This window comes from Pan paniscus, chromosome 9, assembly GCF_029289425.2.
Source record: "Pan paniscus chromosome 9, NHGRI_mPanPan1-v2.0_pri, whole genome shotgun sequence".
Classification (NCBI taxonomy): Eukaryota; Metazoa; Chordata; class Mammalia; order Primates; family Hominidae; genus Pan; species Pan paniscus.
The window spans coordinates 75995350-76011680 of record NC_073258.2 but is presented as its reverse complement, the minus strand read 5'-3'; the positions used below and the strand labels follow the sequence as shown (position 1 = coordinate 76011680).

The window sequence follows — 16331 nt, the reverse complement described above, 5'->3', positions numbered from 1 at the left end:
ATAACATTACAACATGATGTTGTAATGATGTACAAAATCTTTATGATAAATAAAATTATTGCACTTAATGTCATTTCTCTGAAAATGACTTTAATTAATTTCATTTTTGTGAATTTAATTTCATTTTTTTGAAAACAAAAATCATCAAATTCCTTAATGCTGTATCAAACATAAGCAATACCAGTTCAAATTAGAGAAAAGGTATGCCAACACCAGATTTTGACAACAAAAAGGAAGTTAAAGCCCTACTATTTGTCTAATCTAGGTCAGGTAACCATGGAAATGAAAGAATATTAAAATTATTTATTTTATTATAGCATACATTGAAGAAAATCATAACCCCATTAAAAAGTGGACAAAGCAGGAGTTCGAGGCCAGCCTGACCAACATGGTGAAACCTGTCTCTACTAAAAATACAAAAAATTAGCTGGGTGTGGTGGTGGGCACCTGTAGTCCCAGCTACTTGGGAGGCTGAGGCAGGAGAATCACTTGAACCTGGGAGGTGGAGGCTGCAGTGAGCCAAGATCATGCCACTGCACTCTAGCCTGGGCGACAATGTGAGACTCTGTCTCAAAAAAAAAAAAGAAAAAAGTGGGCAAAGGACATGAACAGATACTTCTCAAAAGACTACATACATGTGGCCAACAAACATATGAAAAAAAGTTCGACATCACTGATCCTTAAAGGAATGCAAATCAAAACCACAATGAGATATTATCTCACACCAATCAGAATGGCTATTATTAAAAAGTGAAAAAAAAACAGATGCTGGCAAGGTGGTAGAGAAAAAGAAACACTTTTCCACTGTTGATCAGAGTGTAGATTAGTTCAACCAGTGTAGAAGACAGTGTGGTGATTCCTCAAAGACCTAGAGGCATAATAGCACCATTTGACCCAGTAATCCCATTACTTGGAATATACTCAAAGGAATATAAATCATTCTCTTATAAAGGTATATGCATGCGTATGTTCATTGCAGCATTATTCACAATAGCAAATACAGTGAATCAACCTAAATGCCCATCAATGATAGACTGGATAAAGAAAGTGTGGTACATATACACCATGGAATACTATGCAGCCATAAAAAGGAATGAGATCATGTCATTTGCAGGGACGTGGATGGAGCTGGAAGCCCTTATCCTCAGGAAACTAATGCAGGAACAGAAAACCAAATACCGCATGTTCTCACTTATAAGTGGGAGCTGAATGATGAGAACTCATGGATCCATGGTGGGGAAAAACACACACTGAGGCCTGTAAGAGGTGGGGGCAGTAGGAGGAGGGAGAGCATTGGGAAGAATAACTAATAGATGCTGGACTTAATACCTAGGTGATGGGATGATCTGTGCAGCAAACCACCATGGCACCTGTTTACCTGTGTAACAAACCTCCACATCTGCACACGTACCCCTGAACTTAAAAGTTGGAAATTAAAAAAAAAAAACACAGAAATCCCATGTGTTTTTCATCCCAACTATCAATAATAATTATTGCCCTGGTGTGAGTCCATCCTGCGCAGCTGTTCTCTTGAGCAGTGGTTGTTTATCTCTGTCCGCCTTCTCTCCCACCTAAGGGTGTGCCACCACCCATTCAAAGATTCGATGGACCTGGACATGAGCCCCCTGAGGCCCCAGAACTATCTTTTCAGTTGTGAACTAAAGGCCAACAAAGATTATCACTTTAAGGTGGATAATGATGAAAATGAGCACCAGTTATCTTTAAGAACGGTCAGTTTAAGGGCTGGTGCAAAGAATTGCACATTGTTGAAGCAGAGGCAATGAATTGTGAAGGCAATCAATTAAGGTAACACTGGCAACTTTGATGTCTGTACAGCCAACGGTTTCCCTGTGGGGCTTTGAAATAACACCACCTTACGGTTGAAGTGTGCTTTAGGTTGAAGTGCATATTAGTGGGCAGCACTTAGTAGTTGTGGAGGAAGATGTAGAGTCAGAAGATGAAGAGGAGGATGTGAAACTCTTGAGTATATCTAGAAAGCATTCTGCTCCTGAAGGTGGTAGCAAGGTTCCACAGAAAAAAGAAAAACTTGCTGCAGATGAAGATGATGACGAAGATGAAGAGGATGATGATGATGAAGAGGAGGAGGAGGATGATTTCGATGATGAGGAAACTGAAGAAAAAGCACCAGTGAAGAAATCTATACGAGATACTCCAGCCAAAAATGCACAAAAGTCAAATCAGAATGGAAAAGACTCAAAACCATCAACACCAAGATCAAAAGGACAAGAATCTTTCAAAAAAACAGGAAAAAACTCCTAAAACACCAAAAGGACCTAGTTCTGTAGACGACATTAAAGCAAAAATGCAAGCAAATATAGGAAAAGGTGGTTCTCTTCCCAAAGTGGAAGCCAAGTTCATCAGTTATGTGAAGAACTGCTTCCAGATGACTGACCAGGAGGCTATTCAAGATCTCTAGCCGTGGAGGAAGTCTCTTTAAGAAAATAGTTTAAGCAATTTGTTAAAAATTTTTTGTCTTATTTCATTTCTGTAACAGTTGATATCTGGCTGTCCTTTTTATGATGCAGAATGAGAATTTTCCCTGCTGTGTTTGATAAATGTTGTCCAGGTTCCATTGCCAAGAATGTGTTGTCCAAAATGCCTGTTTAGTTTTTAAAGATGGAACTCCACCCTTTGCTTGGTTTTAAGTATATATGGAATGTTATGATAGGACATAGTAGTAGCAGTGATCAGACATGGAAATGGTGGGGAGACAAAACTATACATGTGGAATAAAACTGAGTATTTTAATTAAAAAATAATACTTATCAAGCAACCATGCTGATAGGAACAGCTGAATTATATTTCTCTTCTCTTCTTTTCTTTTTTTTTCTTTCGAGACAGAGTCTCACATGGTTGCCCAGACTGGAGTGCAGTGGCGAGATCTCTGCTCACTGCAATCTCTGCCTCCTGGGTTTAAGCGGTTCTCATGTCTCAGCCTTCCAGGTAGCTGGGACTACAGGCCATGCCACCACACCTGGCTAATTTTTGTATTTTTAGTAGAGATGAGGTTTTGCCATGTTAGCCGGGCTGGTCTTGAACTCCCGACTTCAGATGATCCACCCACCTCGGCCTCCAAAAGTACTGGGATTACAGGCATGAGTCATCGTGCCCAGCCATATTTCTGTTTTCTTTACTAAATAATGATTTTATAAAATTCCTGACACACAGGTTTTGGCATTCCTTCTCTGCAGTGTCATCCTCTCCTAGAATTTGCCTCTTAAGTTCCAGTCACTTTGGTAACCTAAACTCCAAACAGTGGGGCTTGTGTTTCCTAATTGGGCTCTACTTTCCCATCCTGCAAGCTGGGAAATACCTGAGGATAAAAAGCTGGAGTCAGGTGGAACTAGCCTCATGTGACTCCTCTCTCAAGGACTGCAGTCCTTCAAGACCTGCCATTGGTTGCTCTCTGAGGTCTTCAGACCATTGTTTTACATATGTCCAGCTTTTACAGTTGTTTTTGGCAGAAAGTTTAGTCCCAGAGAAGCCACACTGTCATAGACAAAACTTAAAAGTCCCCTTTAAATTTTTTTTTTTTTAGACAGAGTTTCACTCTTGTTGCCCAAGCTGGAGTACAATGGCACAATCTTGGCTCACTGCAACCTCCACCTCCCGGATTCAAGTGATTCTCCTGCCTCAGCCTCCCAAGTAGCTGGGATTACAGGTGTGTGCCACCACGCCTGGCTAATTTTGTATTTTTTTTTAGCAGAGATGGGGTTTCACCATGTTGGTCAGGCTGATCTCGAACTCCTGACCTCAAGTGATCCATCTGCCTCAGCCTCCCAAAGTGCTGGGATTACAGGCATGAACCACCGCACCTGGCCCCCTTTGAATTTTTGAGGTAACATGCACTATTGAATCACAGCACAGCCCACTTGGATTTTAGAGCAAATTCATGCTTTTTTCTGTAGTTAACTATTCTCCTTCTGAAAAATAGTGCCTGGTCCTGGAGCAGACTGAATGGCTGACCAGGGAACACTGAATAAATATGAGTCCCACGCTGTTCCTTATGAGTTGGATATTAATTTGAACAAACCAAATATAAAATTGAACATGTACAGAAACATCCCTTCTTCAAATGTAAGTAATAAATGTTATTTTATTACGCTCAAGCAGATCTCGAAGGAGCGATTAAATTGAGTGAGTAGGCAGCTCATGCTCCCATGACACCCAGTCTTGCTGTGTTGGCAACTTTCCATCAACTCTAACATATGATCTCATGGGAAGTTCCCTATAACCAATTCCCTGACGAATAAAAACATTCAAGCCTGGTTTACAAATGTTTCTTCAAAATATGCTGGGCCACCTGAGTGGACTGCTGCTGCATTGCAGCCCCATTTAGGAGGGCCCTGAAGGATCGCCAACAAGGTAAATCCTGCCAGTAGGCAGAACCTTTGGCAGTGCATCTGTTTTTTCACCCTGGTAAGTTCATCTCACCTGAAAAGTGAAATGGAAAGAGGTATGGATCCATACCAGAGTATAGGCAAAAGCTAATGGTTTTGCTGGGATATTCAAGTACTTGGAAAGAAGAAGATTGGTGGAGAGGAGGTATGGAGAATGTTTAAGGTGGTAGACCTCTAAGAATGGGTACAAATTGTGAAGATATTTGTATGCCATGTGACTATTTACCAGAGGATATCATGGCAGAAAAAGATCTCCAAAATCAACAAGAGTAGGCAAAATCAGGTAGACAAGATGATCCATTCATGAAAATCAGTTAGACTCTCTTTCCTAGATGCTTCAGTGTTTGCTCAATAGATTCATGAATAAAAGGCACAGTGACAAGGAAGGAAGTTGTGCATGGATTCATAAAGGCTGGTCTGGCTTAGCTTCTGCTAAGTATCCAATGTGTCAGCAACAAAAGACCAACACTGAGCCTATGATATGAACCATTGGCCAAGGAAACTGGCCAGCTATGGGTGACAGGATGAACACACTGGATCCCTTCCATTATTGACAGGGCAGTGGTTTATCTTTATTGGAATAGAAACCTATTCTGGATATGAATTTGCCTTTCTTACTCACAATGTTTCTTCTATTATCACTTTCTATAGATTTAATAAATGCCTTATCATCATGATACTATCCCATATGACCATGCTTTTGACAAAAAAAATCAATTTTATGGCAAAATAAGTGAAGCAGTAAGTCTCATGCCCATGGAATCACTGATCTTACAATGCACCCCATCACTCAGAAGCAGGTGGCCTGCTAGACTAGAGGAATAACTTATTGAGACTTAGTTTTGGGTGTTGGCTGGGTGATAATATCTCAAAGGGCTTGGGTGCTGTCTTATAAGCTGAAATACATACTTGTAACCAGTATCCAATATATAGAGCAGTTTCCTGTCTAGCCAGAATACACAGGTCTGAGAACCAAGGTAGGAAGTGGGAGTGCTTCCTCTTATTACCCCTAAGAACCCAGTTCTAAAATACATAGAACCTGAAAGGGAATTGGGGGGGGGGAAAAGGAGAATCAAAGTACATGCTTCCTCCTCCCTAACTTTGGATTCTGCCAGTTTATGCATTTTAGTTCCTAAGCATGGAATAAGTCTACCAGGAGTGAAATAATCATTTCATTGAACTGGAAGCGGAGATTGCCACCTGAACTTTTGGGGCTCCCCATGCCACTGAATTAACTGGCAAAGAAGGGTACAATGAATACATCTGATTAGAAAGAGAAAAGAAGGTTGTGACTACATAATGGGAGGAAGAGGAGGTATTTCTGGAATAAAGCACTTCTCTGAAGTGCATATTCGTACTTCTGTGTACAATTAGAAAAGTAAGTGGAAACCCAGCAAACCAATAAAGGAGGATCTTTAATATGTAATAGCTCCAGGCCCCATCTTCTTGATCATTATATACTTCTGTTGAAGCTGTCAAGGCACTAGGCAGGGAATAAAGCCCTAGGTCTAAATTCCAGTTCTTCCTCTAGCCACCAGTGTTAATATGGACAAGCTGTTTCACATCCTAGACCTCATTTTCTTTCTCTTGGACTTCCTGTATACCCTATTGTTAATTCCTGTCTTCTCTGCTGTTGTGAGGACCAGAGAGGATAATGAGGATAAAGGCTACACCATTCGTGTAAAGTTTTGGACCCTTGAGGGCTGTTAGTAATGATCTTGTTATTATTTGCAAAGCCTAGAGACAAATACCACTTCTATCACATACAAGCTGAAGGAGATGCCAGAGAGTTGATCCCTGAGGGATGGTAAGTGTGGCACCCCATGGAAGCACCATTGAGAGAAAGTACCCCAGGAGGCCTGCCAGAAAAGAGGGGCCTGAAGCTTTAATGGGCCATGGCTCAGCCCCAGCCTGCCACCTCCTCCAAGGCCTCACATGGAGGAACACAGGAGACACCAGTGTGGATCAGGCTCAACAGGTGAACATTGCTGGAGACGGAGTGCCCAGAGATAGGCAGAGAAATCTGGGATGGGAAGACAGGGACAGGGTGTCCAGGGACTACAAACCTGGGCCAGAGGTCAGGAAGACACATTTGGTATGCACAGAGCAGGCACCCAGGATCCAGGTTGGAAGGTGCCCGGGATCCAGGTGCATGTGTGGACTGTGAGGCCTTTGGCTAGATATCCTGGCAGGCCTGGGCAATGGATGCACTCACAAATGAGATTGAAATCTTCTTGGCCAAGGCCTTCCCACAGGGAGAAAAGGCTGATGACAGCAGGAACCAATGGAAACATTAGCAACCTTTGCGCTCTTCCATGTTCCGGGCTCTTTGTAAGCATACCTAAGTGTTCTCTACCTAAAGAAAATCCCATGAGGTCACAGATCAGGGCCAAAAGGCTCAGAGAGGGGAAAGTGACTTGCTCAATGTCACACAGTTGGAGTTAGGAGCAAGGGTTGACTCCCGAGTCTGCACACGTAACCGCTAAGGTGCACATGACATAATGAAGGTCAAGAACCTGGCTCTGCTGCAGTGCTCCCTCAGTGCGAGAGCCCTCACCCTTAGGGGTGTGGGTCATGTGACATCTGTATCTGAACCCCCACTCTGCAAAATGCAGAGGGACACTCAGAAAATGGCTCATTGATTTGGAAACCTCTCAGAGATGATTTCCTCAAACCCTTCACTGTACGGATGAGCAAAGACCCATAGTCACAGCAAGAGAGTGTCAGAGCTGGCCCGGGAGGCAGGACTGTGGGTTGCCAGGCTCCAGGAGCAGCCTCTGCTCTCACGCCTCACCAGCTGTGACCCTGAAGGAGGGCCTGGCCTTCTCTGACCCTCAGTTTCTTCATTAGTGGAAGGGGCATAAGCACTTCCTGGCAGAGCTGTCTGATGGGGAGAGATGATGTACAGAAAGTGCAGGATGACATTTGGATGATCAGTTTTTCTGTCCTTCTCTTTCCCCAACCAGCACTGTAACTGGCTCATAGACAAACCTAACTGGAAAGATCTGCTGGGCAAGTTCTGTGCCCTGGGAAACAGTGTCCTTTTAGCCCTAAGCACAGGGCTGCATTACTTAGAGATAGCATGTAATTCAAAATAAAATAACTCTAAATTGTACAGAAAGTCCAGCCAAATTCTCATATTTCCTATGATGGGCTAGTTGAATGGTGCTTTGAAATAATACATATTAAATTCTCTCAGGAAGTAGTTTTGGTGCCTCTGCTTTGCTGGTGACCCAAGCCTGGTCTGCCTGTTGGGTAGTCCGGCACCACCTGGCTGTGAAAAGCCTCAGGCTGTCTCTCCACCAGGGGGTCTCAGCATCCATGTCTCCTTCTGCAAAGCAGTGGATAGAGGAGAGAGGAAGAGGGGCAGCTGGACTGGATGGCCTCCAAGGGCCCCTCTGGCTTTGACCTTCTGAGTTTCTGTCCCTCAGACCCCCAACTCTAACATGGGGACAGTCAGCCCATGACTCACTCTCTGAGTGCAGCAATGTCCAGGGAAGTGCAGTTTGCCCCCTTTGGGTATGAGGAAAACCTAGCTACTGAATCTGTTGGGATGGGGTTCTGGTTAACTGAGGGATAACCTCAACTTGGGACAAAGCAAGTTCACTCTTGCCAGGTCTTGCGACATTATTTTAAAGAAGCATTTGCATTGCTAGACAGTGATTTAGTACCTACCATATAGAAACCTAGAGGAAAATTTGAAATTTAGTTTTGTTTGATGTTATCAACTAGAAAACAAAAAAGGGAAATAGAAAGCTTTGTCTTAAATTATTTTCTCTTGGAAACTTGGACTTCTGTATTCTTTAGGAAACACGTATAAAAGAAAGAACCCTGTCCTGGCACAGTGTTTCTGGCTCCGCAGCCAGCTGGCCGTGGCACCCGGGAAAGCCCCTGGTCTTTCTGTGATCGGTCTCTGGACTATGGGGGGTAAATTAGTTGGACTTGAAAATAAACATCTTTCCCATTTTTTACATTAGTGGTTTTATCCATGAGAGATGTTTCGTTAGAAGAATGGGAAATTAGAAGTGACTCGGGAAAAATTAGTGGAAACTGCTCCTGGAATCATTGGGATTAACGAGGCAGTGATACAAATGTCAACAAAGACCTGTGCCGGGGGTCCTATAGCACAAGAGACAAGCCTAAAGTAGAGGGTGAATCAGTACTTTCCTTCAGCTCAAAATCCCTGCGTCTGTGGGTTGAAGCACTCATTCCTGGTTCTGAAAGGGGTTCTTTTGACTCGGAGCAGCTACTACGAACAGATCTCCAGTTAGTTCTTTTCTATCAATCATGCCTCCCAAGTTTTCCCAGGTTACCATGACACTTTCTGACTAGCAAAGAAGCAGAGAAGCCTACTGGGTAGTGGGAATGCAGTGGTCAAACAGGAGCACAGCTGAGCTGCGGCAGCCAGCAGGGAGGGAAGCTCAAAGGAGTTACAGAGACTGTCTTGGATTCTCTGTTGTTGCCCAGCTGTGGAAGAAGCCATTATCAGGAACCCGGTCAGGAATGACTCGTCCTATCAAGAGCATTTCAGTGTCACTCCCTTCCCTATAACATAACAAAGAGCCCCATAGTCAGAGACAGGATACAGAGAACTCAGCTTAGATGGAAATAGCAGAACCACTGCACCAAGCAAACAAGACAGAAAGGAGCCATTCCCTAGTTAATAATTATGATGGAAAGACAGCATGTTGCAGTAAACCTGGGAGAAATCAGCCCTCCCCATTCAATGTGGTAACAAAGATGCCATTTTTAAAAAACTTAAAGCAAATGCCAACAGAAAAACGAACTCGGTGTTCTGGTTTAAGAGATCTGATATCCCCAAAATAATCATATGGAACATGGAAAAGTGGACTAGAAGTTCTTCCAAAGCACTTAACACAATTGCAATTAAATAATTATGTGATTCATTGCTTAATGTCTTTCTTCAGCCCCACCAACTTGTCTACTATATATCCAGCAAATAACACGATTTATATATTGTAGGTACTTTTTCCATACTTGATTTAAAAAGGAAAGAGAGAATTCTGGGATAGGATGAAGAATTTTGAGATAAGATAGAGCCCATTACCTATTTATTATACAGTGATCATTAAGTAATTCTCCTTACAGAATCTCTGGTTGTTTTGGCTTCCAGATGGGCCTGGTTCCCAGGTGTTCCCAGCACTCAACTTCGGAGCCTCCAGCTTTAACCCACTATGGAAACAATCAGCTGTAATGGATCAGGGGACTCCTCAACCACCTTCTACCTTATGGGCATCCCCTCTCTGCCAAAATCCCTTTTCCTTCCTATTTTCTTTGTCTTTCTCCTCCTCTACGTGCTCATCCTGATGGGTAATACCTTTATCCTGGTGGCTGTGGTGGCCAAGCCCAGCCTCCACAAGCCCATGTACTTCTTCCTGATAAACCTCTCCACCTTGGACATTCTTGTTACCACAACCACTGTCCCCAAGATGCTGTCCCTGTTCTTGCTTGGGGACAGCTTCCTCAGCTTCCCTGCCTGCTTCCTGCAGATGTACCTGTTCCACAGCTTCTCCTCCTCAGAAGCCTTCATCCTGGTGGTCATGGCCTATGACCGCTATGTGGCTATCTGCCGCCCACTGCACTACCCTGTCCTCATGACCCCTCAGACCAACACTGTCTTGACAACCAGTGCCTGGCTCACTGCCCTCCTCCTGCCCATTCCAGCAGTGGTACAGACCTCCCAGATGGCATTTGACATCATTGTCCACATCTACCACTGCTTCTGTGACCACTTGGCTGTGGTCCAGGCCTCCTGCTCTGACACCACCCCCAGACCTTCATGGGTTTCTGCATCACCATGGTGGTGTCCTTCCTCCCCCTTCTGCTGGTGCTTCTCTCCTATGCCCACATCTTGACCTCAGTGCTTTGCATCAACTCCCAAGAAGGACACTCCAAAGCTTTCTCCACCTGCAGCTCCCACCTCCTGGTGGTGGGCACCTACTATTCATCCATTGCCATAGCCTATGTGGCCTACAGGGCTGACCTGCCCCTAGACTTCCACGTCATGGGCAATGTGGTATATGCCATTCTCACACCTGTTCTCAACCCTGTCATCTATAAACTGAGGAACAAGGATGTCAAAGCAGCCATCACCAAGATTGCATGTCCCCAGGAGCCAAAGAATGCTAGGAAACCCTGATTCAAAGAAATAACTTCATCTTCTCTCATAAACATCAATAACATAGAGGGAAAAGTGGAAAATTTAGAAATCCCAGTAGTTAGAACACTCATTCTCAAAATATTGTCCTAGGTAGTCCTCCATTATAATAAAATGATAATTTTTTTCTTAATTCATAGAAAAAAGAGTAGGATTTTTAAATTCAATTTTAAGGTGTGAACCCCAAATTTCACAAGACTGTGAATATAATTGAGGTCACATTACCATTAATTCAAACAGTTTTGATTCTTGCAGTTTCCAAGTATTTGATTAGGAAGAAACTCCGTCTTTTCCCTTGGATCTTTTCTTTCAATGTTTCTGAAAATCCCTTGCATTGCCGGCTATTAGGTATGAATTATTCTTGCCCTTTTTGTTGAAATAGCAACTTAGATAGAAATATTCCTCAATGGAAAAACTCTGAAACTGCTCCCATCTCAATCCTTGTTGCTTGAAAATTCACTGCCACCACTGATTTTCAATGCCAGACACACAGGAAATTTGCCTCTGCTATCTAGACCCGCATGATGCCCTAGAAGCAGAGCATGCCCCTCACCCAGCTTATGCTTAGGCAAGCAGTGTCCCTTAGCACACCTGTTTGGGTAAAAAACATTACAGTTATTTTAATTATCAGCACACCATAGTTTCCCCACGGTGGCTAAGTAGAGACACTGGGTGGCTGAGTGGAGAATTTTCTCCTTATCAGAAGTATGCTGTTCCTGGGGCCACCACCCTTTCTCAAAATATGGTCCTAGATATTCCTCTTTCTGCCCCAAGTGGCAAGCCCAGGCTCCTTTTTCCCTTCTCCTATGGCAAATTTCCTCTTGAAGACCTGTCAGGTTTGTCCACTGAGGGACATGTAAAACAGTGAAAAGTGTTAAGGGGGAACCCAGGTGACAAATATCCTCATCTTTGGCTCTTTACAGATAGAGTCCCAGTTTTTGTCAATCAAGGCAATACTGTTAACCATTTTCCCATTGCATAAGACCCAATGTAAATGGGAACTCAATGGGTGCAATTCAACAAAGGATGTTATTTGTTCCTGAACTCAGCTTTCAGTGATCTCAGAGATCCTGCTATGGTCAGAAAGGGCTTCCCAAAACAGGGTGATATGAAGGCTCTGAGTTTCCTTGTTTACTGACCCTGGGCAGCTGGGATTGGGATTCATGTACTTTTATCTAAACATTACTAATTCTGCAAGATATTTATTTCTCATTCCTTGAAACTTATGTCTAAATGTCAGTGGGACCACATCCTCAAGGTCTAAAGGAGATAGCCTAATAAGTCGCCTTGCCCCTGAGTTGCATGCACTATCAGAATTAACCTAAGGACGTAGAGGGGAAATTTTTTTTTACTGTCAACTCCACTACCACCCAATAAACAATTCCCAGAGTACTCCTGTGTTACTACCAAAGTTCTGTTTGGGGTTTATCTGTTCAGAACTTCCCTTCTGGTATCGATTTCAGTTTCAGGTCAGGGCTTTGGTTGGCTGTGTCCCCAGATCATGACATCTTTTCATCTTTAGCTCCCCTTCTAGATGAACAAAGAATTAAAAACATATTAAGTGAATGGTAGGGATATGGAATCTCAGGCTAGTTCTACCCTCACTCAATATTTTCCTGTGGTTTCTCCTAAACATTTGTCATGAGTAGACATGAAATCATAGCAACAACAACAATGTTTCTCACTTGTAGCTATACCTGCTAATTGGTAGTCTCTCAGTATTTCCCAACTAAGAAAAAATTGCCTCAACTTTTGTACATCAAAGGACACTATCAAGAGAGTGAAAAGACAACCCACAGAATGGGGGAAAATATTTGCCAATCACATATCTGATAATAAATTAATAATAATTATTAAAATAATCAATAATTATTATATTATACTGATAAATTATATGATAACTTTATTATATTAGCATATATTATTATATGGTATATTATATAATATTAATATTATTATGGTGAATAATAATTTATAATGATAATAAAATATTTAATAATAAAATTATTAATAAAATAAGCAAACCAGAAAATGATGTGTTGATAAGGACGTGGAGAAATTGGAACCCTTGTGCATTATTAGTAGGAATGTAAATGGTGCAGCTGCTATGGAAAACAATATGGCAGTTCCTCAAGAAATTAAACATATAAATACCACATGAACCATTAATTCCACTTCTGGCTATATATCCAAAAGAATTGAAAGCAGAGTCCTGAAGAGATATTTTTATCCTTATGTTCACAGCAGCATTATTCACAATAATCAAGAGGTAGAAACAACCTGAATGTCCAATGACAGATGAATGGAAAAACAAAATGTGGTATATACATTAAATGGAATATTATTCAGCCTTGAAAAGGAATGAAATTCTGATACATGCTCCAACATGGATGAACCTTAAAGACATTATGCTAAAAGAAATAAGCCAGACACAAAAGGGTAATTATTATATTATTTCACTTACATGAGGTGCTTAGAATAGTTAAATTCATAGGGACAGACAGTAGAGCAATGGTTACTAGGAGCTGAGGGGAGAGGAGAATGGGAAGTTATTGTTTTATAAATACAGAGTTTCTGTTTGGGATGATTACAAGGTTCTGAAAATGGTTAGTAGTGATGGTTGGACAACACTGTAAATGTACTTAATGCCATCAAACTCTACACTTAAGAATGGTTACATGGTAAATATTGTGTTATGTATATTTACCACAATTTTTTAAAGTTAAATTGTTTCAAGCCAGGCCATAGATCACAGGTCACGGATAGCCTGGGAGTTGGCTGCTTTTTGTCAGATGCCAGCTCTGGACCAAATTAGCTGTGGCCAGAGGGAAATGTATGAGTTCAATCATATGATTTAACAGGGGCACCTAATCAGTGGAAGCAGCTCGGGGAGAGAGGGTGGGTGGATTGGGAAGATATCAATCAAAGAGTACAAAATTTCAGCTAAGCAGGAGGAATAAGTTCAAGAGATCTATTGTACAACATGATGACTATAATTAATAACAATGTATTATATACTTGAAAATTGAAAAAGAATAGATTTTGTGTTCTCACTACAAAAAGATAAGTATTTAAAGTCATATACATGTTAATTAGTTTGATTTAGCCATTCTGCAATGTATTGATATTTCAAGACATCATGTTGTACACCATAAATATACAGAGTTTTAAAATTTTTTTCATTTTTTTTTTTTAAATAAAAACAGATGGGGTTTTGCCATGTTGCCCAGGCTGGTCTCTAACTCCTGGGCTCAAGTGATCTGCCTGCCTCAGCCCCCCAAAGCACTAGGATTCCAGGCATGAACAACCACACCCAGCCAATATATACAGTTTTTGTTTATTGATTAAAATAAATAAATAACCTACAAAAAGAATCAGTGGAGCAGTTTGTCTTAAAAAGAAGGGTGAGAGGGAGGGAATTTGAAGCCCTATACACTTGGTGGAGTCTTTTCACCCCTGTGAACCTGAGGTGCTGGTTGTGAAGGTGTCCCTAGACACCTTGGCTCCTCTCCATCCCCACATCCTTGACCTGGGTGCAGGTGTCACCATCTGATCTCTTCTGGATGAGCACAGCATTCTCTTCACGGATCTCTCTGCTTGTGTGCCCGTGTTCCCATACATAAAGTGGCCAGAGCAGGTTTTCTGACACACAGATCTGGTCACATTACCGCTATCCATGCGACTTAAAGACTCTCTCTGATCCAGCCCTGAACGATCTGTGTGGCCTCAAGTCTCACCATTGTCTCTTGCATGGCAATTCTGAATTTCTTTTCAGTTTCTCAAACACACCAAGTTGTCATTCTCTCTTCAAACCCTAGCAAACTCTTCTCTCTTCCTGAAGCACTTTTCCTCCTTGTCCATCTCACTTGCTTACATTTTACTCAGGCTCCTCCAGGGAATTATCCAGGAAATTAGAGAATTAGAAGCCTCCCTGTCTCCTAATTCTGAAATGTGAGGTAGATGTCATTCTTTAGGGGTGTGTGTGTGTGTGTGTATGAATACATACATATATATATATGCACAGAGTGGCCAAAAATCCCAGTCACCCTATGAGCGAGAGAGAGAGTCTCGCTATGTTGCCCAGGCTGGTCTCCAGCTCCTGGCCTCAAGCAATCCTCCCACCTCAGCCCTGCAAAGTGATAGGATTGCAGGTGTGAGCCACCACACCCTGCTGGTGCCCTGTAGCACTTTATAATTCCACCATTATGGCACTTTTTTTTTTTTGGACCTTAGCAGAAAAGAGCTCAGAGCATGGTATACTCATTAGTTTCTGCAGGCCCCTTGCTTGTTTTACTTATTTTCCCCTTTCAATCTCTTTCCCACATAAGCACAAGGCATAGTGCTGCTTTGTGTATGTATGTGTAATTTTAATTTACAATAAAAGCATTGTTTCATGGCTCAATGTATTTCTTACATTTTTTACTCATTCTACTTTTTAAAGATATATTTATGTTGTTATTTATACATCTAGTTTCATTGGTTTCAACTGATACATAATATTCCATAGTATGATTGGATCACTTTTTACTTTTCTCCTAGTGGAGGGCACCTAAATTGCCTCTAACTCTTTGCTACCTTTATGTCTTCATGAATGTCCTTGTGTTATATCCCTTTACAGACCCATGGAGGATTTTCCTGAAATATATATCAAGGAGTGAAATACATTAGTCATAGGGTATGCATAACCTTTAGCTAAATACAGTCCATCCTCATCGTTTGAAGATTGCAAATTTGCCTGCTTGCTAACCCCAGCACTCACAGAACTTGTAGGGTCATTCTCGAACATGCACACAGTGGCCAAAAATCTGAGTCACCCTATGAGCATGTTCCTAGCTGAGATCAAACAAGATGACGTTCTGCCTTCGTGGTTCAGCTCTGTAAATAAGTGTCCTTTTGGCGGGCTATTTAGAGCCATGTTTTTCACATTTTTATGCTCTTTTTGTTGGTGATTTCACTGTTTAAAATATTTCCAAGCATGGTGCTGAAGTGCTGTCTAGTGTTTCTACTGCAAGAAGGCTTGTGGGGAAAAAATATGTGTTAGATAAGCCATGTTCAGGCATGAGTTCTAGTGCTGTTGGCCATGACTTCAATGTCAACAAATCAATAATACATGTTAAATACAATGTATTTAAATAGAAGCATATGTAAAACCAGGTTATGCATTGTTTGATTGATAAAAATGTTGTAACCAGAGGCTTGCAGAAACCTAATCCTGTATTTCCCCTAGAGAAATGATTCAGTATTCACTAATTCAGTGTTTGCGGCAACTTTATAAAACATAACTACTGTAAATAATGACAGTTGACTGTACTTTGAGATTGTTTCCTAGAATGGCTGTGCCATTTACACTCCCAGCAATAATGGACTAAACAGTTCCCATCTTTCCACATCCTCACCAAGACTTGCTATTATCCAGCTTTCTAATTTTTTGCCATTCTTATCAGGCTAAAGAGCTACTTCGTTCTGCCTAATATGCACCTTTCTGATTACTAATAAATAGAAACACTCTTTAAATACTTGTTAGCACTTAGCATGCCCCCTTTGCAAATCTTATTGAGAAATTTTGCTCATTTCTTTGGATCTTCTATCTTATTGTATTGCTTTGCAGGACTTCCACATGTTCATGCCGTGTCAACTTTAAATTGCAAATATGTTTTCCCAGTTTATAATCTATTCTCCATTGAGCAGAAATATCTAATTTGATGTAGTCAAATCCATCACATTTAAACTTT

The 16331-nt window shown here is 41.6% G+C and overlaps 2 pseudogenes; both read left to right on the top strand.

Moving 5' to 3' along the window:
- Nucleotides 1-236: 236 nt before the first annotated feature.
- On the top strand, nt 237-4175 carry LOC129393391 (nucleophosmin-like; annotated as a pseudogene).
- A 5441-nt stretch (nt 4176-9616) lies between these two features.
- LOC100982963 (olfactory receptor 2AT4-like) lies at nt 9617-10581 on the top strand (annotated as a pseudogene).
- The last annotated feature ends 5750 nt before the right edge of the window (nt 10582-16331 follow it).